The sequence below is a fragment of the Schistocerca piceifrons genome, chromosome 3 (assembly GCF_021461385.2).
Source record: "Schistocerca piceifrons isolate TAMUIC-IGC-003096 chromosome 3, iqSchPice1.1, whole genome shotgun sequence".
In the NCBI taxonomy this organism is placed as follows: domain Eukaryota; kingdom Metazoa; phylum Arthropoda; class Insecta; order Orthoptera; family Acrididae; genus Schistocerca; species Schistocerca piceifrons.
In genome coordinates, this window is record NC_060140.1 from 640,186,349 (window position 1) to 640,213,547 (window position 27,199).

Below are 27,199 nucleotides of genomic sequence, written 5' to 3' on the forward strand. Positions count from 1 at the left end.
GGTGATTACTCCTATGTCCTTTCTTGAGTGTTGCTGTGACTTGTGCAAATTTTCCAGTCATCAGGTATTGAACTTCCGACGAGCGAGCAATGTTATATGATATCTAAGTACGGAGCTACTATTTCAGCATCCTCTGAAAGGAACCTAACTGGTTATACAGTCTGGGCTGGAGGCCTTGCGTTTATTAAGTGATTTAAGCTGCTTCATTATACCGAGGATATTTGCGTTTAAGTTACTGACGTTGGTAGTTGCTCTTGATTCGAGCTCTGGAAAATTTAATCGTCCTCTTTAGTGTACGAATTTCGGAAAACTATGTCTACTAACTCAGTGATAGTGGCACTGGCATTGCTGTTGCTCAGTTAGTGTATTGACTGCCTCTTGCTGCTGATGTACTTTACATATAACCATAATCTCTTTCGGTTTCGTGCCAAATTTCGAGACAAAGTTTCGTTGTGGAAACCATGAAAAGCGTCTCGCACTGAAGATCACGCTATACTTCGAGCGTCTGTAAAATTTAACCGATCTTGCGGATTTTGACTAAGAGTTGTGCCATAAGCTAGTGTCTCATCACTGAAATCGTCTCTTGAGTACAATTTTTCATATTTCGCTAAGATGATTTTGGTACCCTCCAAGAGTCCTGGTTAAAAGTTCTCTTGGAGTGTCTTTTTCTGACATTTTATGAATTTGTGAAAAAAGTGTGTAATTTTCGAGTATGGGATTTATGTTGTTAATTTCCTCGTCTCCTGCAGAAATCCGTCCATCTGGCTTTTTTTAAAATGAACCTTCTCCGAAACGGGTTGTTAACAGATTTGACTGCCGAGAAGATCTGAATTGTAACGGGCATACGTTCAGTTTTTTGAAGAGCTTCGTATACATTTTTTAACACATCTGTCCTGATTCTTGCTGCTGAAAAAGCAGTTGTCAGGGCTATAGACTAGTTTCCAAATTTTGCTCATGAAAGAGTAAGGCAACTTTGAGTCATGTAGGAGAAAGAAGTTATTCAGTCTGGAACCGCGCGACCGCTACGGTCGCAGTTTCGAATCCTGCCTTGGGCATGGGTGTGTGTGATGTCCTTAGGTTAGTTAGGTTTAAGTAGTTCTAAGTTCTAGGGAACTGATGACCTCAGAAGTTAAGTCATATAGTGCTTAGAGCCATTTGAACCATTTTTTAAGTTATTCATTTCTGTCCATTTTTCTAGCAACTGGCCATTTCTATCAGTTTCGTTGTATCCCCAGTTTATACTATGGCTGTCGAAGTCACCTACGATAAACTGCTTCTTTTGGTTTATGTAACTAACCGGTAGCATATGCTTACGTTTTTCGCCTGGGGGTTTAAATGCAGATGTTACCATGAATGTTCCGCATTCGGTAGTTAAGATCTTATTGCCATTTACTGCTGTTGTCCCAGTGGAAGTTACTGCACTATCATATTTAGTTTGTGGAACTTCTGCGGTTAAATGCATCCCATTAATCTGGAGTCTATGTGCTGACTCATCCCTGTGCGTTTCCTGTAGACACAATATGTCCCATTTATACCTTTGGCATAGGTGCGGAATTATGTCTTGTTTGTTTTCCGTTACTCCCACGACATTCAGACTAGAAATAGTCAGAGGTAGTTCTGAGAAGTGCCTTTTATTTTATTTTCTCCGGTGGTAGAAGGATTGGTCGATGCCCTAGTGTACATCGTTTCTAGTCATAGGTGGCTTCGAGTGAAAATGCACATTTGGAGGCTCGTTCCGTGCTCCCCAGTCAATATGAGATGAATGACTATGTTTCAAGCAAGAATAGGAGAAATGACTGTGATCTGAGTTGATTTAATTTTTACTTAGGAGAAGAGTAACAAAATAATAAAAGTTTAGATGAGTTTGTCTGTATGCAGACAAATAATTAACATTCCTGTAGCAAAATTTTCTTGCTACTTTCAGAAAGCTGAAGAGTGGAATTATCTTTTTAGGTCCGCAAAAACCCTGACGATCTGAATTAATATTTAAGGTATAGGATATTCGATGAAGTTGCGCCAGATAACGTCAACATCTTGCCACGATATTTCGGCTGACAATTACTCAGCTATCTTCAGGTGCATGTATGCTGCTGAAGGTCAAAAATGGCTCTGAGCACTATGGGACTCAACATCTGAAGTCATCAGTCCCCTAGAACTTAGAACAACTTAAACCTAACTAACCTAAGGACATCACACACATCCATGCCCGAGGCAGGATTCGAACCTGCGACCATAGCGGTCCATACTAAAGCGCCTAGAACCGCTCGGCCACTCCGGCCAGCCTGCTGAAGGTCACTAAGTTCATACAAAAAATTGGCGCGGAGGCGCATGGTCATAGGTTACTACTGCATGAGGGCTCTCTGCTCTCTGTCAAGTTTAGCACCCTCTTCGAGTATTTCCCCATCCGTGGCGCGTAGGCGCCTGCGTTATAGTGATACTGCAAGCATTCTCCCTTTCGGAAAGTGGGCTCGCAGAGTTAAAATTGCTCGCATCATATCCGTAATTCTGGTGACTTTATACATACACTGAACTCACTGTGGCTCAATTTATACGGATTATTAGTTAGTTTCGACGTTATCTCACTCTTCTCTGTTGTCCTCTCATGAATTCAGTGTCACTCATTGGCACCGATATATAGGCACTGTTGCATCATGCCCTTTCCTCACCTTACTTTCTATACAGCAGTAAATATTTCGAGAAAATCGGTGGTGTTGCCATGGATTGTCCTCTCTACCCGCTGGTTGCAAACTTTCTTATAGAAGACTTTAAGGAGAGTGAAAGGCTGTTACATTATGAGAAGACGCAATTTTGTTTGTGATATTGGCCACAGCAAACCCTTTCCCTGAGTCCAAGTTTAAAGGAGACACTCTGGATTCCAAAGTTTATATTGTTAACAAGTAACCAGTCGAGTTTTTGCTGAAGGAGGTGCGTATGCTGGTGTACAGGCCTGATTTTCGAATGCTTCTGCAGCATCTTGGAACATACTGAACATGGTATCATCCAGCCGTATTCTCTAACTTTGCAGAAAAGTGGGATGTTGTGTTTAAGGAACCTTTTCAGTTTTGCTTTGCAGTGTTTCGTAATTCTCATTATTCGACTATTAAGATACAGCAGTTTCGCATATCTCGCAAATGCATGAACTCCGAAAAAGAACACATCACTTTTTATCCATTTTAATTTTTTAAATAAAAAATGGAAATGAAGTCCCATGCTTCTTTACAGAGCGTAGGAGAACGATGCGGGAGACCCGCACCGCCTTACTAGACAAGGTCGCAATGGAGGTGGTTTGCCGTTGCCTCCCTCCGACCGTAATGGGAATAAATGATGATGATGAAGACGACACAACAACATCCAGTCATCTCGAGACAGGAAAAATTCCTGAACCCGCCGGGAATCGAACCCGGAACCCCGTGCTCGGGAAGCGAGAACGCTACCGCGAGACCACGAGGAGCGGACAATTTTTTAAATACTGATGTAAATTTATTTTGGAGACTTAATATCATGAACGTAAAACGTTTTGTTTACAGAATTACTTTCATGTGTTATATTTACTATGCACATTATAGTAACAATGATCACTAATGTAGTCATGTTCACATATTGTGATTAATAAACAATTACATGTAAATTGTTTAAATTGTTTATGATATTTAGCTCCCACGTCCTACTTGCTAATTTAAAAGTCTTATAACATAGCAATTCGGACTCGCATTGCAGCTCGCGGGATCCTATTTTTTACTTTTATTGCACTTCAGAAGTTATATTTCAGGAATGAAACAAAAGAAGGGCGGTTTCTATCAGCATTTTTCGGAGAACTGCAATAACATCGCAATTGACTGTCTATCCGCTGTCTCCCAGATAAGACAAGTGATTATTAGGACCACAATTAAACATTGTCCTGTGCACATAGGGAACCGTGATTGTCAATTAAGATTACATTCAGTGAAATGTAAACTGATTCGAGACGAGTACTAATATTATTTAGTTGTGTGGCTGTGTAAGCGTTTTGTATTAGCTACCCGAATATAGAGATTACGTGTATAGTTTATACAGCAACATAATAATTGGTTAGCTGCTTTGCGTAGTAACGACTGTCTGTAATGTACGTAATAATGTACTTAGGTACTTTAAACTTAGATGCCTCACGTCTAGTACAATTAATGGCTATATACAGCCACTAGTGAACATAGAGTTACACAACGTATACAGTCAGGTTGAAGCCTAAAGGTTTGATTGAGAAGAAAAAGCAAAAACTCTCTTCTGAAAGTTGCACCTCAGTGCAAGGTTAAAAGTTACACTGATTATAGAAGTCTCTTCTGAAAAGTTACAAAAGGGCATTCGATCGGCGGAACATACCAAAAGGCTTCTGGCGATATAAGGATGATACTTTCGTAGTGTGGCCCATTGGTGAGCCAGAGCTATTACGAGTTTTGCAGCATCTGAATTTAGTACATGAGAATAGCCAGTTTACGTTGGAACTGGAGAAGGGCCGTTGTCTGCCGTTTCTGGACGTCTTGGTCAGCCGACAACTGGACGGGTCATTGTGGCATTCCGTTTATCGTAATCCCACATTCAAACAGTATTAGTAAACTAATTGTCATCCATTGTTGATGCATTGGGCACCTGTTGCGTCTCTAGGAGACAGCCTTGCAAAGGAGCTGGAACACGTACAGCCTATGTTCCGAAATAACGGATATTCTCCACATCAAATCAGCACGACTTTTAGCAAGAAACCTGATCAGTCGCAACATTTAGAGAAGAAGGACCTGTTTAAGTCGCGGGCGTCTCATCGTAATTAGGCGAATCCTAAGACAACGTTACGATAAAGTAACCTTCCAGCCACAGAAAACAACTCTGCTTTCTTGATGCAGTAAAGGATTGTGTGGGAATCTGGAAGGCTAGAGTCTAATGAATGCCGTTCTAGTGTGGTCTTACCTTCGCTCAGTACGTGAAAGGTGCGTTGAACTTGATTGCCACACTCATACTTCCACAGGGAATTCAATGAATTATTCTGCCACACGAATCTTGGGTCCGAAGAGGGTTTCATTATTAAGGAAGATCTTACACTACCGGGCATTAAAATTGCTACACCAAAAAGAAATGCAGATGATAAACGGATATTCATTGGATAAATATATTATGCTAGAACTGACATGTGATTACATTTTCACTCAATTTGGGTGCATAGATCAGGAAAATCAGTACCCAGAACAACCACCTCTGGCCGTAATAACGGTCTTGATAAGCCTGGGCATTGAGTCAAACAGAGCTTGGATGGCGTGTACAGGTACAGCTGCCTATGCAGCTTCAACACGATACCACAGTTCATCAAAAGTAGTGACTGGCGTATTGTGACGAGCCAGTTGCTCGGCCACCATTGACCAGACGTTTTCAATTGGTGAGAGATCTGGAGAATGTGCTGGGCAGGGCAGCAGTCGAACATTTTCTGTGTCCAGAAAGGCCCGTATAGGACCTGCAACATGCGGTCGTGCATTATCCTGCTGAAATGTAGGGTTTCTCAGGGATCGAATGAAGGGTAGAGCCACGGATCGTAACACATCTGAAATGTAACTTCCACTGTTCAAAATGCCGTCTATGCGAACAATAGGTGAGCGAGACGTGTAACCAATGGCACCCCATACCATCACGCCGGGTGATATGCCAGTATGGCGATGACGAATATACGCTTCCAATTTGCGTTCACCACGATGACGCCAAACACGGATGCGACCATCATGATGCTGTAAACAGAACCTGGATTCATCCGAAAAAATGACGTTTTGTCATTTGTGCACACAGGTTCGTCATTGTGTACACCATCGCAGGCGCTCCTGTCTGTGATGCAGCATCAAGGGTAACCGCAGCCATGGTCTCCGAGCTGAAAGTCCATGCTGCTGCAAACGTCGTCGAACTGTTTGCGCAGGTGGTTGTTGTCTTGCAAACGTCCCCATCTGTTGACTCAGGGATCGAGCCGTGGCTGCACGATCCGTTACAGCCATGCGGATAAGATGCCTGTCGTCTCGTCTGCTAGTGATATGAAGCCGTTAGGATCCAGCACGGCGTTCCGTATTACCCTCCTGAACCCACCGATTCCATATTCTGCTAACAGTCATTGGATCTCGACCAACGCAAGCAGCAATGTCGCCATACGATAAACCGCAATAGCGATAGGCTACAATCCCACCTTTATCAAAGTCGGAAACGTGACGGTACGCATTTCTCCTCTATACACGAGGCATTACAACAATGTTTCACCAGGCAACGCCGGTCAACTGCTGTTTGTGTATGAGAAATCGGTTGGAAACTTTCGTCATGTCAGCACGTTGTAGGTGTCGCCACCGGCGCCAACCTTGTGTGAATGCTCTGAAAAGCTAATCATTTGCGTATCACAGCATCTTCTTCCTGTCGGTTAAATTTCGCGTCTGTAGCACGTCTCTTCGTGGTGAAGCAATTTTAACGGCCAGTAGTGTATTAATAACGATGGCGGCATTCAAATAGGTAAGGCGTGTGACGCGGTGATTTCTTTAACGCATTTAGAAAAGAGTTTTACGCCAAATGGCTCTTTCGGCGGTAAGATTTGATATCTCTATTTGATATATAAATTTTATCTCTGCGGACACACACACCGACGGGAGGACGTGTATGTATTATTATCATTACGCAGGTGCCTGCGCGCCGTAGGTGGAGCGATATTGGAAGAGGGCGTTTGACTCCACGGAGAGCTTTCATGCAGCGGACACCTACGCTCGTGCGCCTTGGCGCCAATTTTTGGCTCCTGCTATCCCAGCGTAAAACACGCACATGAAGATGACTGGATGGTTGTCAGCAGAAATATCACGGAAAGATCTCGACGTCATTCGGCTGCAGTTCCAAAACTACATCAAATATTCATTATGAGGGTAAAAGTTCAAGAATCACAAATACACATTGATAGAAACTTGACTAGTTCAGCTACAACTGGTTTATGATTTGCAAAATTTTAAATAGTTTTTTACCCTACAGAATACACTGAGATGAAAAAAGTCAAGAGGTACCCCTTAAATATCGTGTCCGACTCCCTCCTGCCTGGGGTAGTGCGGTAGCTCGATGTGGCATGGACTCAACAACTTGTTACAAGTTCCTTGGAGAAATATTGAGCCGTGCTGCCTCAGTTGGACGAGAGAAACCAATCCATTCCACGTAAAGACAGCCCACACCATTTTCTTAGCCATCACTCTTCTGAATAGTTACATGCGCTCTGTCATGAATTCCTTTCCGCGCAAACCTCTACATCTCAGAGTAGCACTTGCAACCTACGTCCACAATTATTCGATGGATGTATTCCAATCTCTGCCTTCCTCTACAGTTTTTACCCTCTACGGTTCCCACTAGTACTGTGGAAATCATTTCCTGATGTCTTAACAGTTGTCCTATCATCCTGCAACTTCTTGTCCATGTTTTCCCAATGTTCTCTTGCTCGCCGATTCTGCGCATAACTTCCTCATTCCTTTCCTTATCAGTCCACCTAAATTTCAACTTTCACATTTAGCACCACATCTCAGATGCTTCAGTTCTCTTCTGTTCCGGTTTTCCCGCAGTCCATGTTCCACTACCATACAACTCTCTGCAACAAACGTACATTCTCAGAAATTTCTTCCTCAAACTAAGCCCTATGTTTCATACTAGTAGACTTCTCTTGGCCAGAAATACCCTTTTTGCCATTGCTAGCCTGCTTTTGATGTCCTCTTTTCTCTGTCGGTCATTGGTTATTTTGCTGCCTAGATAGTAGAATTTCTTAACCTCATCTACTTTGTGACCATCAATGCTAATGTTAAGTGTCTCGCTGTTCTCATTTATGCTACTTCTCAATACGTTCGACTTCCTTCGATTTGCCCTTAGTCCATATTCTGTACTCATTACACTGTCCGCTGGCCGCGCTGGCAGAGCGGTTCTAGGCGCTTCAGTCCGGAACCGCGCGACTGCTACGGTCGCAGGTTCAAATCTTGCCTCGGGCATGGGTGTGTGTGATGTCCTTAGGTTAGTTAGGTTTAAGCAGTTCTAAGTTCTAGGGGACTGATGATAGCAGATGTTAAGTCCCACAGTGCCCATTACAATGCCAATTTCATTTAGCAGATCTTGTAGTTCTTCTTCACTTTTGTTGGGGATAGCAACGTGATCAGCGAAACTTATCGTTGTTATCTTTCACCTTGAATTTTAATTTCACTCTTTTACCTTTCTTTTATTTTCACCATTACGTCTTCGATGCAAAGATTGAACAGTATGGACGAAAGATTCCATTCCTGTGTTACACCCTTTCTAATCCGAGCACTTCATTCCTGGTCTTTCGCTCTAATTATTCCCTCTTGGCTCTTGTACATCCTGTATATTACCCGTCTCTCCCTATATCTTACCCCTTTGTGCTCATCATATCGAACATAGTGCACCATTTTAAATTGTCGAACTGTTTTTCCAGGGCAACGAATCCTATATACGTGTCTTCTCTTTAGTCTCGCTTCCATTAGCAACTGCAACGTCAGAATTGCCTCTCTGGTGCCTTTATTTTTCCTAAAGCCAAATTGATCGTCATGTAAGGCGTCCTCAACTTTCTTTTCCTTTCTCCTGTATATTATACTTGTCAGTAACGTGGATGCCTGAGCTGTTAAGCTGATTGTGCGATAATTCGCGCACTTGTCAGCTCTTGTAGATGACATTTTTCTGAAAGTCAGACGGTATGTCTCCTGACTCATACATTCTCCACACAAATGTGAATAGTTATTTTGTTGCCTCTTCCCCCAATGATTTTAGAAGTTCTGATGGAATGCTCTCTATTCCTTCTGCCTTACTTGATTTTAATTCTTCCAAAGCTCTTTCAAATTCTCGTTCTAATACTGAATCCCCTGTCTATTCTTCTATCACATCAGGCAAATCTTCTCCCTCATAGAGGCTTTTATGGTACTCTTAGCCCCTATCCGGTCACTCCTCTGCATTTGAAGTGGAATTTCCGTTGGCCTCTTATGTTACCACTCTTGCTTTTAATTTCACCGAATGTTGTTTCGACTTTCGTAAATGCCGAGTCTGTCCTTCCGACAATCATTTCTCATGCAGCCATTTCGCCTTAACTACCCTAAAAATAAATTGTCATGTGACTAAGGCCTCCCGTCGGGTAGACTGTTCGCCGGATGCAAGTCTTTCCATTTGACGCCACTTCGGCGACTTGCGCGTCAATGGGATGAAATGATGATGATTAGGACAACACAACACCCAGTCCCTGAGCGGAGAAAATCTCCGACCCAGCCGGGAATCGAACCTGGGCCCTGAAGATTGACATTCTGTCGCGCTGACCACTCAGCTACCAGGGGTGGACTTAACTACCCTGAATTCCTATTTATTTCATTCCTCAGCGACTTGTATTTCCAGTATTCCTACATTTCGCTCAACATTTTTGTACTTCCTTCTTTCATCGATCAACTGAAGTATTTCTTCTGTTACCCAAGGTAACAGTGGTGTGGATTGGGGGGAAGAAATCAAAGAGGAAGCCGCCTTATAGAAATTTGCACAGAGCATAACTTAATCATAGCTAACACTTGGTTCGAGAATCATAAAAGAAGGTTATATACCTGGAAGAATCCTGGAGATACTAAAAGGTATCAGATAGATTATATAATGGTAAGACAGAGATTTAGGAACCAGGTTTTAAATTGTAAGACATTTCCAGGGGCAGATGTGGATTCTGACCACAATCTATTGGTTATGAACTGCAGATTGAAACTGAAGAAACTGCAAAAAGGTGGGAATTTAAGGAGATGGGACCTGGATAAACAGAAAGAACCAGAGGTTGTAGAGAGTTTCAGGGAGAGCATAAAGGAACAATTAACAGGAATGGGGGAAAGAAATACAGTAGAAGAAGAATGGGTAGCTCTGAGGGATGAAGTAGTGAAGGCAGCAGAGGATCAAGTAGGTAAAAAGACGAGGGCTAATAGAAATCCTTGGGTAACAGAAGAAATATTGAATTTAATTGATGAAAGGAGAAAATATAAAAATGCAGTAAATGAAGCAGGCAAAAAGGAATACAAATGTCTCAAAAATGAGATCGACAGGAAGTGCAAAATGGCTAAGCAGGGATGGCTAGAGGACAAATGTAAGGATGTAGAGGCTTGTCTCACTAGGAGTAAGATAGATACTGCCTACAGGAAAATTAAAGAGACCTTTGGTGAGAAGAGAACCACTTGCATGAATATCAAGAGCTCAGATGGTAACCCAGTTCTAAGCAAAGAAGGGAAGGCAGAAAGGTGGAAGGAGTATATAGAGGGTTTATACAAGGGCGATGTACTTGAGGACAATATTATGGAAATGGAAGAGGATGTAGATGAAGATGAAATGGGAGATAAGATACTGCGTGAAGAGTTTGACAGAGCACTAAAAGACCTGAGTCGAAACAAGGCCCCGGGAGTAGACAACATTCCATTAGAACTACTGATGGCCTTGGGAGAGCCAGTCATGACAAAACTCTACCATCTGGTGAGCAAGATGTATGAGACAGGCGAAATACCCTCAGACTTCAAGAAGAATATAATAATTCCAATCCCAAAGAAAGCAGGTGTTGACAGATGTGAAAATTACCGAACTACCAGTTTAATAAGTCACAGCAGCAAAATACTAACGCGAATTCTTTACAGACGAATGGAAAAACTGGTAGAAGCCGACCTCGGGGAAGATCAGTTTGGATTCCGTAGAAATGTTGGAACACGTGAGGCAATACTAACCTTACGACTTATCTTAGAAGAAAGATTAAGAAAAGGCAAACCTACGTTTCCAGCATTTGTAGACTTAGAGAAAGCTTTTGACAACGTTAACTGGAATACTCTGTTTCAAATTCTGAAGGTGGCAGGGGTAAAATACAGGGAGCGAAAGGCTATTTACAATTTGTACAGAAACCAGATGGCAATTATAAGAGTCGAGGGGCATGAAAGGGAAGCAGTGGTTGGGAAAGGAGTGAGACAGGGTTGTAGCCTCTCCCCGATGTTATTCAACCTGTATATTGAGCAAGCAGCAAAGGAAACAAAAGAGAAATTCGGAGTAGGTATAAAATTCATGGAGAAGAAGTAAAAACTTTGAGGTTCGCCGATGACATTGTAATTCTGTCAGAGACAGCAAAGGACTTGGAAGAGCAGTTGAACGGAATGGACAGTGTCTTGAAAGGAGGATATAAGATGAACATCAACAAAAGCAAAACGAGGATAATGGAATGTAGTCAAATTAAATCGGGTGATGCTGAGGGGATTAGATTAGGAAATGAGACACTTAAAGTACTAAAGGAGTTTTGCTATTTGGGGAGTAAAATACTGATGATGGTCGAAGTAGAGAGGATATAAAATGTAGACTGGCAATGGCAAGGAAATCGTTTCTGAAGAAGTGAAATTTGTTAACATCGAGTATAGATTTAAGTGTCAGGAAGTCGTTTCTGAAAGTATTTGTATGGAGTGTAGCCATGTATGGAAGTGAAACATGGACGATAACCAGTTTGGGCAAGAAGAGAATAGAAGCTTTCGAAATGTGGTGCTACCGAAGAATGTTGAAGGTAAGGTGGGTAGATCACGTAACTAATGAGGAGGTATTGAATAGGATTGGGGTGAAGAGAAGTTTGTGGCACAACTTGACTAGAAGAAGGGATCGGTTGGTAGGACATGTTTTGAGGCATCAAGGGATCACAAATTTAGCATTGGAGGGCAGCGTGGCGGGTAAAAATCGTAGAGGGAGACCAAGAGATCAATACACTAAGCAGATTCAGAAGGATGTAGGTTGCGGTAGGTACTGGGAGATGAAGAAGCTTGCACAGGATAGAGTAGCATGGAGAGCTGCATCAAACCAGTCTCAGGACTGAAGACCCCAACAACAAAACCCAAGGTTTCTTCGCATCCACCTTCGTTATACCTACGTTTTTCTTTCCAACTTCTGTGATTGCGCTAGAGATATCCGCTCGTTTTCAACTGTACTGCCTACAAAGCTATTCTTTATCGCAGTACCTATAGCCTCAGAGAACTTCAAGTCAAACATTTTTTTCGCTAGTATTTCCGTATGGCACTTCTTTGCGTATTGAGTCTTTCCAACTAATGTCTTAAACTTCAGCTTACTCTTCATCAATACGACATTGATATCTGAGTCTATATCTACTCCTGGGTACGCTTTACAATCCAATATCTGATTTCCAAATATCTCTCCGACCATGATGAAACTAACTGAAATCTTTCCGTAACTCCCGGCCTTTTCCAAGTATAACTCCTGCTCTTTTGAATCTTGAAGAACATTTTCGCTATTACTAGCTGAAATTTATTGCAAAACTCAATTAGTCTTTCTACTCATTCCTAGTGACAAGTCCAAAGTCTCTCGTAATCCTTTGTTCTACTCCTTTTCCAACAACCGTATTCCAGTCCCCCTCGACTATTAGGCTTTCATACTGAATTCACCGTTCAATAACCTGATATACTTTTTCTCTCTCTTCATCTTTAGCTTGCGACGTCAGTATTATACCTGAACTGTCATTCTCGAAGTTGGTTCGTTTTCGATTCTGAAGAAAACAGCCCTATCAATAAACTTCACAATAACTCGCTCTCTCCCCTACCTTAATATTCATAATGAATCATATACCCGATATACAATTTTCTGCCGCTGTTAATATTACCGTATAGTCATCTGACCATAAATCCTTGTCTTCTTACCGTTTCACTGCACTGACCCCAATTATATCCAGATTTAGCCTTTTCATTTTCCATTTTGATTTAGCCTCTGCATTTTTCCAATCTGCATGCAGATTTTATAACTTCCCTACCACGTTCCGACTTGTAAAACGTCATCGGTTCGTTGGTTATTCAATCTTTTTCTCGTGGTCACGTCCCCTCTTGGCAGTCCTCTCCCAGTGATCAAAATGCGGAACTATCCCGGTATATTTTGGCACTAGAGAGATCAGCATGACGTTTTTTCGATTACGGGTTACATATCCTGTGGATACACATTATTTGCCCTTAATGCAGTGATTTCCATTGCCTCCTCCATCCTCATACCGTTGATCATTGCACATTCTACCGCCTGTGGGGACATTTTCCCATCCCATGGGCAAGACAGTGCCCTGAACCTGTGTCCGCTCCTCCACCTCTGACTAGGCTGTTGGCAGAACGAGAGTGACTTCTTATGCCGGAAGTCTTCGGCCGCCATTGCTGATTTTTATTCAAAATTTAATCGCTGGTTGGATATGAACCCGGGACCAAAACCGTTTAGATTAACGATCAAAGGCACTACCCATAGACCAGTCTTTCCCCTCCTTATCGCCTGATACCAGGACTTAGCTGACCAGGCCACGGTCAGTCCAATTCATATGGTCACGAGTTCAGGAGATGTGCAGCAGGCCATGTCGTGCTGTTAACAAAGGCACTCGCGTCGGTAATCTGCTGCATTACTGTCACATTTCGCCGCGCTGTCTAAACAGATAAGTTCGTGATATCTGCACACTGATTTATGCGATTATTTCATGCATTGTTACTCGTCTGTTAGCGCTGACAACTCTACACAAACGCCGCTGTTCTCCGTCTTTAGGGAAGGCCGTCGGCCGCTTTGCTGTCCTTGGTGAGAGGTGACGCCTTAAGTTTGGTATCCTCGGCACACTCTTGACACTGTGGATGTCGGAATATAGAACTGCCTAAAGATTTCCAAAATGGAGTGTCTCGTGCGTCTAGCTCCAACTAGCATTTCGAGTTCAGACTCCTTTAATTCCTTTGTGCCATCATATTCAGGTCGGAAAACTTTTCACATGAATCGCCAGAGTAGAAATAATAGCTCTGCCATTGCATTGTCCTTTTATTCGTTGTGTACGCTATACTGCCGCCATCGCCATAAGTGCATATCGATATCCCATGACTTTTGTCAGTTTAGTGCATGTCCAACCTTCATTCAGAATAGACTTGGCCACTGTTTCTGTGTTTCGATACAGTGTATCGATGCGTGGAACTGTTTCAGTGTTTCGGAACGGCTGTGGTTCACTGTTTCGAAACAGTGGTGTTTCATTCCGTTCCTGTCTCGGATAACCGGACCAGATTCGATCTCGAGCCAGCCACAGAAACTGTATCGTTGTTTCAAAATAAGGCTGTTTCAGTCCACCTGTGCTTGGAACGGACTAATTGTATCGAAACAGTGATGTTCCATTCCGCTCTGTGTCGGACGAGATTCGGGATCGGCACAGGTACTGAAACACAACATACCACTTCATGAAACACTTTCAAGAACGTCGAAATCTTTTTGACAAGCAATAGCATGAAGCTTAAGTTATCCGAAAATAAAGCTCCGTCTCTAGCTGACTGTCCTATTTCGAAATGGCGTAACATCTGCTTTATAAACATTAACCAAACAATAAAACAACGCATACTATTCACATTCAAAATAATAAATATGTGAAAATCATTCAGTTAAATTACCCTTTTTTTATAACACACGCTTCTCTGTTCATGTACAGTAATCATATTAAGCAACGCAAGTAAGCCTACAACATTTTGAATAAAAAAAGGCGTAGAGTGACAGTTATTAGACATATACATAAACTTGATGTAGGTATAATTGCAAGCAATCTGTTTGACATATCACTGATAGTTTAATGGTGAACGGGAAGGGCTGGGAAGTATGGTGAATTTATAGTAACGGTTCGAAACACCTTGAAAGACAAAATTTTTTCTGTTATATTTTGTTATTTATTCGAATTATTTGGCGTTATTTGTGAGTCTATAGTCACTGTGCCTATTATCCACAATGATTCCATTTGTGTGCATGGAAATTAGCAGGATGGGTATATTACCCATACAAACGGAATGTGGGAATCCCAGTAGCATATCCGTTGTTTCTGCAGTTTGCTCCCACCTCCAGTTCTGTTCGTTGTGGTTCATCTGTTTTCAGCTATGGCTGTCCTCAGCCAATTGAAAAGTATGAAAGTCACACGACACGAAAGCAACGCATTTGCTGCAGGAAATACGAAACTGCAAAGACTCCTAAGTGATAAGTTTCATACTTTCTGCGATATGATTATCGCTCTCGCACCTCATTTTTGTTTATATGGACATACTTACACAGTAGACATTCAAGATGATAAAATGTGTAGGTTTATTAGATTACAAAACACAAACTGTTTCACTGTTTCAAAACAGCGTATCGAAACATTACATTGTACTGTTTCATTTGTTTCGAAACAGTTACGTGTTTCAGTTTGCCCATCTCTATTTCAGAAGTTACCGTAATGAAACGAATTGTTGATGTTCAGGATGATGATTCAGTAATTAGAAGGGAAACCGAAACAAGTCTAATTACATGTAGTGACCAGCGTTCCTACACCAAAATGGAATCCTTACATGGAAAGAACCCAACGGAAATTTAGGTGTCCGAATAACACAGCATCATGGTGGTCTGCTCGTTTCCGTGAAGGTCGGGTAATCACTTACGACAACCTCTCAGGTTATAGTTAATTCGTTTTGACAGAGAACTGCCGAAAAACATTTGAGGAAATCGCATATGTGGCCAGAAGGTCTGTCATTTCTGTTTACAGAATCATAACTGAAAAGCTGCCATATGGGTTCCACGTAATGTGAATGAAGAACAGAATGTTAGTCGCGCAGATTAATTGCTTAATGTTATCGAAGAGAAGGAGAACACTTCCTGAAGGAGATTGTTGACGAAACCTACATACGAGATCTTCAGCCAGTACTGCAGTCTCAGGGGTCACAATGATACAACTGATGGAGCTTCCAGTGAGTTAACCCGAGTAACCAGACAGTTCAACAGTGGAACTATCTGACCGGATACAGAAGTTGCCAAAACGTTCGGAAGCTGTCATAAGCCGGAATGGACGTTATATTGAAGGCCTATATAGGTATTTTGTAAAATAAGTTATTTTCTTCCGTTCTATTTTATAATATGCAGAACTTTAGAAATGACCCTCGTGGAATTGAATCCAACGGTCGAAATTGATTCAAGGATTCGATACCGAGCACTGCGCGTTAAACAACAGGAAAAGTTATAAGAGGATTGCTTGGAATTTGTGGTTGTTTAAGTAATTTTTAAGTTTCATCAGTCCGGAGGCTACGGAAAAGGGGACCAGGGAGAATTAGTGGGCTTGCATATTGTAGAGCACCATACTAAAACTCGTCCACAGTCTGAAAACGGCAGATTATAATGGTGACATACACACCAATCAGCGTTAATTCATGGGACTGTAGATGCGTAATAGAGGCGCTTTATCATAACTAGGAATGTGTCGACGCTGAAAGCTTGTGCGTATTCAGGGCTGACAGGTGAAACCACATCAGAGCTGCAGATCGATGCACCACGCGCACCCTCGGCGCCTGTGTTATTCTGGCGGCAGCGGGAAGTCATCACTGGTAATGAACCAGCTGCCAGCACACTGCGCATGCGCTACCCAGAAATAGCCAGGCGGCGTTGGCGCCTGGCACAGACCTCGCAACGCTGCCATTGCCGCTCGCTCATCAACTAATCCAAATGGACTCAGTCTCTCTTACATTTCCGAACCGTCTACGCGTATTTTACGTCCATCTAACAATTTGATGGTGAACATTGTGAAATTAACATTTAATACCATCCCATACTTACATCGGTTCACTAATTTGATGCATAGTAGCGCACTGCCTCATAATGCAAAAAACTACGGTGGTGTAACCAACGCTTCCGTCATGGTTACTACGGCCTTCTTCTGGATGTACTGACTGCGGTAACTTTTTTGACCTACTCTGCCCTCGGAAACCTATGCAGCTATGAACTGGTCGATTACGACGTCTCTGTGAAAAGAAGTAAAGCAAGTACGAGCTCAGATCGACTACAGCTGGAGTTAACGTCAAGTACGTTGCCGCTTCAAAAGAAAGAGGCAAACATAAAGCGAACTGTTGTCCAGGTTTGCAAATGTGTCATTCAGTTTCAGCAAAACAGAAACTTATGTACCTTGCAGTAATATCCTTAGCGTGAATTTTGAAGATGTAGCACTCATTAAAGTACAAGTAATCGAAATAAAAAGTATTAGAGATTTCCAAATTTCTCGTATTCAGAGGTGTGACTGTACTATGACAACATTACAGGAAACAACTCTCGTAGACATGCAATTTACCACAAGGAGACACTGGCTGGTGAAGCATTTGGAAAGGTAACGATAAACTGGAGAGACTGTTGTACCAGACTAAAGTACAACAGGGGGTTCTGACTTTGCTCCGAAAGGAGACGGAGTGGATGCTCTAACACAAAAAAATATTAGTTCACTTTAATACGACGTAGATAAGAAGAATTACTTAATTTTGTTCAGTCCATTTCTACATGAAAATCATGAGTAATTACTACTGTCTGAGAACAATAGCATATCACTTGATACAGACAAAGAACAAGTCCCCCACACAGAATACATTTAACAACAACTTTCAGGTAGGGTTCTGCCCAATACATTGGTCTCACAGCTGGCTTACTAAAAGACAATGCTGTCGTCTTGGTCGGTGATAGCGTTCTGGGGTGAGGAACCCTGTGCTTGGTCGTAGCGAAACATTCCTGGACATGGCTGCGCCCTTGTCGCTCAGCCATCGATGCGATTTTCTGCGACTATCTTTCTTTGTATTTAACAAAGAAATTCGCCAAACAGCCTTACACATTGAGAAGTTGTTTTGTTTTATTTTTGCTACCAATTTCGGCAATTCAGTATGCTGTCTTCAGGCCCCATATGCACCTCTACAAATGGGGTCTGAAGTGGCACATTGAACTGCCGAAACTGGTAGCGAAAATAAAATAAAATAACTTCTCAACTTGCAGGGCTGTTTCGCAAATTTCTTTGTTACATATTTGACTAGCTGCTGCGCCACGTCCACAATGGACCAACACAGATCTTTCCTTACGGTTGCGTTGTGAGATATTAACTTTGTTCTGGCACCCCGCTCTTCAGACGACACCACAAAAACAAAATAGGAGGCAGTGCTGGAAGGGAATGGAAGGAGGAGAGCTGCGGAAACGGCAAGAGAAGACAGACATTAGTAGTACACAATATCCGCGTCAGGCTGTCTGTGGTAGAACGGACAGGGCCAAAGGCAGATTGAACGTCATTCGTGCTGTGAACTTTATTTTAGCAGAACATACTAAGTTAGATTTATTAAATACATACTCGAAAAGCACCTCCAGCCGTATTGACTACTAAGAAACAGAATAATATACAATCATAAAATTGTATCACATTGAATAATAGCGAACAGATTAAGTACAGCAATAAAAACTGTAGCAGTACAATAAAAGAGCTAAAATCCTCTCTCGAAAGAAACTTTAAGATTTACAACCCAAACTAGAAGTATACTCCGCAAATAAGCACAATATAAGAAAATTACTATAGCGCCAGATAGCGGAGGTGCACAAGGGACGCAAGACAAGTAACCAGACAAAACTGACCTTAAACGTTGCGTCCTGAATGGTGCAAATAGTCAGTGAGAACCTTCATGAAATTAACAAATGTCCTAGTGTTTGGCCAGTTCAGAAACTGACAGTGCATACAAGGAGTAAGATTAATAACCAATCAGTTGGCCTAGCCACACTTGCATTAACACATTTAAGTAAATAAATCTAGGTAATTACTCAGTTGGCAAATTAGTCAGTTAACACTTCAGTAATTTACATGAACAAGAAATTTAAAAAAAATAAAAGGAGTGCTGCAGTAGGCGCGCAATGATTAATACACAAAAAATACATAGTACAACACTGTCTTTGCAAGGCGTAGTGGGCTTGGAAAGCTTAAGGTGGTGCAGCACCGCCTGCACCCGGCTGGCCGTTCGGTCGAGCGCGAACTTGGCTCTGCTTTCGGATGCTGCGCCTGCTCTGTCAGACCAGGCAGATTTCACTCAAGTCCCACCAAAAGAAACACGAATAGTAGCCTAGTTATCAGAGAAATACAGAATTTAGTACAGGAATACTATAGACCGAAAGCTGCCGCACGACAGTCAAAACTACAGCAACAAGAAACACGAGTAAATAATTTTTTTAATGAGTTGACGGAGTTTAATCAATGAAACTTGTAAGGTGGCCAAAACCTGAACACAGTTTCTAATACAGTTACCGAGCAGAAAGTTCGACTACCAACCACAAATTGTATCCATCTCGCACCACGAGGGGTAAACAAGCAACCGGCAAACGGAGCGCTGCACTAAACCGCAATCAAGCGCGTTCGGTTGGACAAAGAACCCCTGACTAACACCAGACAGAACATAATCTTTTGAATAAAATTACAGACACGTACAAAACAGTAGTAACGAATGCAAAATAAAGTCCTCACTGAGAGAGATTAACAATAAAACAACAATGTGAAACTTGGTAGTATAGACATCCAATAAGACAACAGATGAAACTGTGTGCTCAAGTAGAAGTACATGCAGGACATGGCACATGAAATGAATCCACTTAATACATAAATGCCCGTGGCCACAATCCGACGCCTTACATAAGCCATCCAGGAATTTGACACCGAACTTGGCAAATAACACCCAAGTTGGAGCTTTAAATAAAGAAACAAATTCAGTAACTTTATAGGAGTGCACGCACAACTTTCCTGCCTAGGGACAGAAGCGCATCAATAACCATAGCCTGATATGGAACTGGGCTCGAACCTAGAACAAACAACCAGAGAACTACCTACCTAGACAGTTACAGTACTGGTACAGGAAATGGCAATTACAGCTATGGGTACTGCCGATGCTCGGCTCAGTCGCATCCGATAAACCAGATCGGACGTCACCAGTGATATCTGTACAACGATCCTGGACGGACAACGTGGAGCCGACACACAACTTCACCACAGCGGGGGTCCGCGTACGCCCCCAGGTCCTGTCGGTAGCTGAAGGACACAGCACCCTGCTTCCCTCGTTACGCGTCCCAGACGTCCAGTAGCTTGCAGCCGACCGCAGCTGAGGTAACAATGGTTCGCAATACAGGAATCCGGCTGAGTGTCTTTTCTGGTACCGCTGCTACGCTCACGGCCGGTGACTGTCAACTGCCGGGCTTCTAGTAGCCATCAACTGTCGGCACACTCTTAGCCTCCTCGCCAGGTTCCAACTCGGCCACCTCAGCCCGAGCGAATGTTTCACAATCCCTGTCTCACTGTCAATCCATTCGACTCCAGTCTCTGCGCGCACCCTGCTCTCCTAACACAGAGGTATTCTACTAGAGACCGTGGCGCGACCCAATGAACGCCCAGTGGTTCAATTACAACTTGTGAAATAGGTGCGGTAAATGTGTACAGATTTTGAACGACAAATTCTCCTTGCTTTCAGTTTGGGGCAGTGAAACTTTTATGTGCAGTGTGACTCCCAAAACATGGGAAGGCACGCACGTCATCAGATAATGACGGCTACTGCGCCTTAATATTTCTTGAAGCAGCCTCCAGCGCACATGGTGAAGTGAACTTATAGGAGAAAACAATATCTAACCCGAGGTGACATGGAGTGAGAAGTCATGATACTTGGGTCTGACCATTTATCTGACTGTGAAGAATGTTTGCTTTGGAAACTTATGTGACATTGTTTCAGGACGATGAGTTAGCTTGTAGACTCTTTCATTAATTCAGGTGACTGTTTCAGTCACATCAAGTGTGATTGAAGCAGATTTATGAATTATTTGGAATTTTTGAATTAATTAATATACTTTTCTTAAATTACAGTCATAGCTGAGAGACTTTGTAGTGACTACTACAGCCTAATGAGTCATGCCTTTCCATCTCAATAACGATTGCTTTAAATTTAATTTTTGAATTATGTGTATATTTCATACTTGTGTTACATGGAATATTTTAAGTGAGAACAACTGTAAGACATCCTATTGTCGTTGCAGGCCTCTCACGCTCCCACCACGATCAGTTTTGGTAACCTGCTCACTCGGCATGATACTACAGTGGCTGTCTCTCATGCGACAGTAAAATTTTCATATGTTCCTATTTTCTAAAAGTAGTGTCTCTATGAACCCGGAATTCAACAACGTGTAACTACAAATTAGGTGTTATATAAGATCAGTGATTTATGGGGAATAGAAGTAACTATAATGTGTTCGTATCACGTCACTAATATATGCAATTAATGATGGATGTTTTTAATTAAGTACTAACTAACACTTAACTTACAAATTCCATGTTTATCCAGTAGACCATTTCATTGCATTACTGGGTTTCGAACATCGCGAACATAGAGATGGATTAACTAAATAAATCAATAATTACATTAACTGGCACCATAATTTGTTAAATTTTGTAAACGAAAGGACTGGATTTAATAACTGGCCATGTTGTCACCGATCTGTGAACAGTTCAGTGATAGGGTTGTTTGATCAGAATCAACAGCATACCCACACGAAAAACAATATTTCAGGTGTATATGCCGACGTTACAAGCAGAAGGTGAAGATACAGAGAAAGTATATGAGGATATTCAACAGGTAGTTCAGTACGTAAAGGGAGGAGAAAGTAACGGGCGTTGAAATGAGGTAGTGGGCCAAGGAGTGGAAGGAAGGGTTACAGGAGAATATGGGCTTGTTAGTAGGAATGACAGAGGAGAAAGATTAATTTAGCTCTGCAGAAGATTTCAGCTATTAACCGTGAATACTGTGTTCAAGAATCAGACCAAGAGGAGGTGTCCTTGGAAAAGGCCGGGAGCTAACGGAAGATTCCAGTTACATTAGATCATGGTCACGCAGAGATTCCGAAATCAGGCAGTTCTCTATAAAGCATACCCAGGAGCGGATACAGACTCAGATCATAATTTAGTGATAATGAAGAGCAGGTTGAAATTAAGACCAGCCAAGAAGATTCAACGCACAAAGAAGTAGCATACAGAAGCACTACGAAATCAAGAGACATCCTTGAAATTCTCTCAGGCTATGGGCACTGCGATAATGACTACCTCATTAGGCGGTCAGTTGAAGAAGAAAGAGCAGTCGTAGAACTGCGAAAGGAAAACATAGGTACAAGTAAGATAACTGCGAAGAAACCTTGGGTAACAGAAGAAATACTTGAATTGATCGACGAAAGAAGGAAGTACAAAAACGTTCAGGGCCATTCAGGAATACAGATATGTAAGTCACTTAGGAATGAAATAAATAGGAACTGTAGGGAAGCTAAGACGAAATGATTGCTTGAAAAATGTGAAGCACTCGGAAAAGAAATGATTGTCGCAAGAACTGACTCGGCACACGGAAAAGTCAAAACAACATTCACGGAAATTAAAAACGACGGCTGTCACATTAAAAATGCAATGGGTCTTCCACTGTTAAATGTAGGGCAGAGAGAGGATATGTGAATAGAGTACACTGAAGGCCACTGTAAGGGGGAGGAATTGTCCGATGACCTGATAGAAGAAACAGGAGACGATAGGGAAGAGATAGGGGCTTCAGTATTTGAATTGGATTTTAAGAGAATTAGAGACATCATCCACACAATTCCGAAGATAGTAAGAGCGGCCACGTGACAGAAATATCGCACAGTCAACTTAACAGCTAATGCATGAAATTTGTGGATAAGAATAGCCCACAGAAAAATGGAAAAGAAAGTGGAGGATGTGTTAGGTGTCAAAGAACGAATAAACTCTTCATTATTAAATCATTGATCTCTGTTTGTTATCATGATCTGTAAGTTACCATGATGAGATTAAGTTGCCTTAGGGATAACAGCGTAATTGTTTTCGACAGCTCATATCAACAAAGCATACTGCGACCTCGGTGTTGGATTAAGAAAAATTTTGGTTTTCGGAAAGGTCAAGGCACCAGGAAGCACTTGGTAATGGAAAGAGAATTGAAAAAAAAAATCAAAACACGTTAATAGACTTTGTCCACCTAGAAAAAGTCTTCGACAATGTAAACTGGTGCGACATGTCCGAAATTCTGGGAAAAATAGCGCTAAGCTACAGGGAAAGACAGGTAATATACAATATGTGCAAGAACCGAGAAGGAACAACAATACTCGAAGACCAAGAACGAAGTGCTCGGATTAAAAAGGGTGTAAGACAGTGGTGTATTCTTTCGCTCCTGTTGTTTACCCTGTACGTCGAAAAAGCAATGAGCGTACAAAAAGATTCAAGAATAGAATTAGAATTCAAGGTGAAATAATACCAGTGATAAGATTCTCTGATGGTATTGCTACGAACAGCAAAAGTGTAGAGGAATTACAGGATCTATTGAACGGAATGAACAGTAGAATGAGTGTAGAATGTGGACTGAGAGTAGATCGAAGAAAGGGAAAAGTAATGGGACGTACCAGAAAATTAGAACAGCGAGAAATTTAATATCAGAACTGAGGATCACAAAGTAGACGAAATTAAGGAATTTTGCTATCTAGGCTGCAAGATAACCCATGATGGAAGGCATTCCTGGCCAAGAGAAGTGTACTAGTATTAAACATTGATGAGAGATTTGAATACGTCCAGCAAATAATTGAGGACGTAGGTTGCAGTTACTACTCTGAGATGAAAATGGTGGCTCAGGAAAAGGGTTGGTGGTGAGACACATCAAACGAGTCAGAGGACTGATTGCTCAAAAAAAAAAAAAAAAAAGAAAAAAAAGAGGAAAAATACTAATATTTTGTTGCTCGGAGAAAACATTTTCTAATCACTCAAGCTAAACTCTCTTTTGTACGCGGTAACGAGGTTAAACCCCGTCGTGTTAGGTCCATGAAATCTTTTCCCTGATAGGTGTCGAATAAGATTGCGTGCATATAATTCTATGTGAAGCTCTACAGAGAAGCTACTCAATCCACAATTTTTTATACTTTTAACGCGTGCTGTGGGTGAGGTATACAACCTGGAAACTAAGGAATCATATCACACGCGGAAAAAGTGGATGCAATCATACTGTAGTGATTGACTACTTTGAACGGGTAAAATAGTGACTGGCTTGCATTAGTGTTATTGGACCAGTTCTTACGTGGGATGAAGTAAGAAGATTGCCGACCGAAGTGGCCGAGCGGTTCTAGGCGCTTGAGTCTGGAACCGCGCGACCGCTACAGTCGCAGGTTCGAATCCTGCCTCGGGCATGGATGTGTGTGATGTCCTTAGGTTAGTTAGGTTTAAGTAGTTCTAAGTTCTAGGGGACTGATGGCCTTGGAAGTTAAGTCCCATAGTGCTCAGAGCCATTTGAACTATTTTTTTGAAGTAAGAAGATTAGTGACAGAAATAACTACTGTTCGAGAATAGTGCATTAGCTATTGCGATGGCAGAAGTATGTAAGCTCGTGGTACTTTTCCAAAAACTATCCTTTGATTTCAGTTATATGATGCATTTCTGTTTCGTTACTATAAGGGAAGATCAAGGGAAGACATAATGTTAAATGAAGAGTTTATCTACGTTAAGAGGAAAATTTTGGAAAGCTGGTAACATAAAACCAAAACTCACTACACTAAATACATGATGTAAGTAGGAAGCATAGTCAGAAATACTTTCCCAAAAAATATAATTTATCGTATTTTCTTCCCGTTCATTAATCTGCTAAGACACTGTAGAAACTTTAAAACAATTGACATTGCTAGGCACACACTTGCATAACGCAGCTTCCCTGACTAAAACAAATTTTAATAAGATTTTTTATGAAAGACATTTTATTCATACAGACTTTTGACTGTACTCTCACAAGCAGCTGATGGGATTCACAGCGGGTGCTCCAGGTGGCCAGTTCATTCGCTCGAATTGTTCAGAATTTTCTGCAAACCAATCGCGAACAGCTGTAGTCTGGTGACATGGCGCATCGTTCTTTTGAACATGAGGTCCATGAATGGCTGAAAATGGTGTCCATGCAGCCGAACATAACCATTTCCAGTCAGTCAACGGTTGAGTTGGAACAGAGAACCCAGTCTATTCCATGTCAAAATAGCCCACACAATTATGGAGCTAACACCGTCTTGTGCAGTACCTTCTTGACATCCTAGGCCCATGGCTTCGTGGGTCTGTACCACACTTGAACCCTATCATCAACTCTTAACACCTGAAATCGGGGTTCATTTGACCAGGCCACGGTTTCCAGTAGTCTAGGATGCAACTGATATGGTCACGAGCCCAGGAGAGATGCTGCAGGCGATGTCGTGCTGCTAACAAAGGCACAAGCGTTGGTCGTCTGCTACCAAAGCCCAGTAACACCAAACCTCATCCCTCTGTCCTAACGCATACGTTCGTCGTACGTTCCTCAATGATTTTTGCGGTATTTAGAGCAGCGTTGCTTGTCTTTTAGCACTGACAACTCTACGCAAACGCTACTGCTCTCAGTTGTTAACTGAAGGCTGTCGACCACTGCGTTGTCTGTGGCAAGAGGCAAAGCCTGAAATTTGATATTCTCGTAACCTCTTGGCACTGTGAATCTCATAATATGAAATTCCCTGATGATATCCAAAATAGAATGTCCCATGCACCTAGCTCAAAGTACCATTCAGCGTTCAGAGTCTGTTAATTCTCATAGTGCGGCCATAATCACGTCGGAAACCTTTCCACAGGAATCACCTGAGTACGAATGACAGCTCTGCTTTTTTATTTTTTTTTTCCTTTATTGAGTTTCGATTCCCCCAGAAGGGGGCGGGCTGGCAGCAGCTTAGTATGCCGCTCTTCAGCCTACAGACTTTGTTTTAAAAAGATGAAGACGATAAATAATAAAAACAGGCGATAAAATCGGAGACTTAAATGGTAACATGGCGAAGAAAAATCGTGGAACTTAAAACATAGAACAAATGGATGATGATGCTAATAAAATAGATATGAAGCAGACAGGTAAAATAATAGACAGACAATTAAAAACACAGCGACAGTCTGGTTTCTGTTCGCAAAAGACATAAAATTCACACCCAGCGACAGCATGGTTCATGTTCGGAACACTTTGGAAAGACGAACAACACTGAACATTCACTTGAACACTGCACTAAAAAGTTGGCAAATATGACATACCACAGCCGAGAGAAGGTGGTGGGAAACTCGACAGATGATGAGAAAATAAAAGGGGGGGAAGGAGAGGAAAAACGAAGGGGGGGAGGGAGGAAAGGAGCCAGTGGAGGATGAGGACCCATAAGAGGGTTGGGGTGGTGCTGGGCAGACGCGACAGAGAGTGGGGACGGCAGAGGAGGGAAATACATAAGGACTCGGTTGGGGGGGAGAAGCGAGGTAGTGAGAGGTGAGATGGGGAGAAAACAGGATGGAAGGGGGGTGGGGGAAGAGGAAGCCCAGGGAAAAGGACGGAGGAAAGGAGGGGGGGGTGAGGATCAGAGTTGATAGGAGGGATAAATGGAGGGAGAGAGGGCGTCATCCGGGAGGGGAGTTGATGGAAGCCACCTTGGGAAAGGAGATGAAGGGTGTAGAGATGGAGGGTAGGGGGGACAGCTCCGCCAGTGCACTGCCCTTTTATACACTGCGTGCGCGATACTACCGCCGTCTGTATATGTGCAAATCGCATGACATTTCTCACCTCAGTGTATACAGAAAGAGCTGTGAGGTGGCGGGAGCGCGCCCTAGTCGGCACACCGAGTAGAAATGCAAAGCACGTTGAGTCACTGAGACATTTTCTGTCTGTTAACACGACAGTGGGGCGCAGGACGGGTAAGAAACGTGGTGTCACCGCAGTTCTTCGCGGTCGGACCGTGCGTGTCAGACAAATGGCATACTGATATCTCTTGTAAAGGCAGTCGGCTTTCCAGGTGATGCCTTTCCGAATGGCGTACATCGATTACCTTGAAGGTATTCCCATAGCGTGGAGGTTTTCTCGTATGGGAGAAGATTACGTAGAATGGAATGGGAACCTTCGTATGTCTGTCGAAAGATGAAGGAACTTTGTGTCCAATAATAGTAATATCGTGGGCTGGTCTTTCGATTACACACCACTTTGGTGACAAGAATGTTTCTAATGTCCCCAGTATTCCTGCCGTACAGGGATAACCTACAGTTTAACGCCCTTCCCGGCGTGTCCCCAAATTGCTGAGGGGTGAAAGCTAGAGTAAAATGCAGACTGATATACCCCACAGTCTTACCGAAATTTGATCACGTGATATTTCGGTTCCCAGAAACGCGCTTCACAACTAGATCACCATGCCCGGTACTGTATATGAAGCGCATACATTTGACCGTATGCAGCTCTCATGTACGACCTGTACTCGTAATTTCGACTTCCCTGTTGCTCCAGAAGTGAATCTGTGTAGTTTGTGAAGAACACCACGGATA